Source organism: Microtus ochrogaster, chromosome 17 (assembly GCF_000317375.1).
Source record: "Microtus ochrogaster isolate Prairie Vole_2 chromosome 17, MicOch1.0, whole genome shotgun sequence".
NCBI classification, from domain to species: domain Eukaryota; kingdom Metazoa; phylum Chordata; class Mammalia; order Rodentia; family Cricetidae; genus Microtus; species Microtus ochrogaster.
In genome coordinates, this window is record NC_022019.1 from 8776525 (window position 1) to 8778279 (window position 1755).

Here is a 1755-nt window from a genome sequence, read left to right on the forward strand (position 1 = left end):
ACAGGGTTTCTCTGTAGCTTTGGTGTCTGTCCTGGAACTAGCTCTTGTAGACCAGGCTGGCCTCGAACTCCCAGAGATCTGCCTGCCTCTTAATCTCAGCGCCCAGGCTGAGGCAGAGGCGGGCGGGTCTCTGTGAGTTCGAGCCCAACACGGTCTTCAAACACGCTAGTTCCAGGACGGCTAGGACTGTGACACCCAGAAACCCTGTAAAATGAATGAGTCCGTGTAGGAGGATTTGATTCCCAAGAACCCACATAGTGAGGGATAGAATTTCCGAAAGTTGCCTTCTGTCTTCACATACGCCCTGGCACAAGAATGCGCACACACATTCTTAAATGAAATGAAAAGAGGCTGGCCTGTCCAGTGACTCGACTCAAGCCTGAAATTCCAGCACTGTGGAGGCTGGGACTGTCTCAAATAATACATAATCTATTGGGATTTGAATGTTGCCTGGCTGGAGGCTTGGTCCCAGTACGTACGTACGTGTGTGTGTGTGTGTGTGTGTGTGTGTGTGTGTTTTGATAGCATGCACGTGGAGGTCAGAGGACAAGTTGCGGAAGTCGATTTTTTTTCCTTCCACCATGTGGGCTCCAAGGACGGATCTCAGCTTGTCAGACCGGGCAATGCATGGGCTATATTTAATTAATTGGATTATTTGCACCTGCTATGCCAGTCAAAATCACTCTTACGTTCGATCCCCATGTTCACTTAAGGATGCTCAGGGGCTGCCTGCTGCAGGTGGGGGGGGACAGCAGCGGGCCTGCAGAGAATGGCCACCGCTCGGACCTTGCTGCCTATATATAGAGGCTGTATTTCCCAGCCCGCTGGCCGCCCAGAATGCCTGCCTTCGCCTCAACAACTCTGTGAGTCGCATCAAACTTCGAGTGGCCAAAAAGAACTACGACCTGAGGATCCTGGAGCAAGCTAGCTCCCGACAAGTGGAAGAGGGGAGGAACTGGCACGGTAGGAGTGCCCCCCCCAGCCTGAAGAGAGAAGCAGACAGATTCTCACACCGGCATGGGACTGCTTACCACTTCCTTGCCATGGGGTCCTTTTCCCGTTGGTCCCTTCTGTTTTCCTCTCCTTCCCATCCTCTGCTACCATTTTTTTTATCTCTTCTCCGACCATGGAATTAATTTCTTCCATGTTTTTTGGACTAGTAGAATTGAGAGGGTCCCGCACTCCCATCATCTCCCATTTCCTCACCGGTCCACTCCCCTTTCCTCTCTGGTCTTCATGAATGTTTATATGGACAGAATTAAGAAAAGTACATTCATTTCCCCATTCTCTCACTTCCCCCAGCTTGTCTCCCCAAAATCCACAGAGTTAAAACTTGGGACCCCCCACCCCCAGAACACTGTATATTGTTTGTCTGAGGTTTGTGCCACCATAACAGACACAGTATTCAATTGCATACACAGATGTTTGCTGGGGGTGTTCACTGCACATTTGATTTAATCTGGTTTTTGTTTGTTTGGGAAGTTGCTGGGGAGGGAGGTTGGTTTTGTTTATAAATATAAAAAAGCAAAATAAAAAAAGTTCCCTTGCTTTTAAGTGAAAATATCAGAGGCAGGTGTGGAGTTGATGTAAGAGAAATTTGAATAATATTGATGGTATAAAAGATTTACTAATAAACTTGCCTCCAATATGACTGGAAGATTAATACAATAACCGGGCTTGTTAAAAACTCTAGGAAAGAGCCGGGCAGTGCTGGCGCATGCCTTTAATCCCAGCACTCAAGAGGCAGAGGCAGGC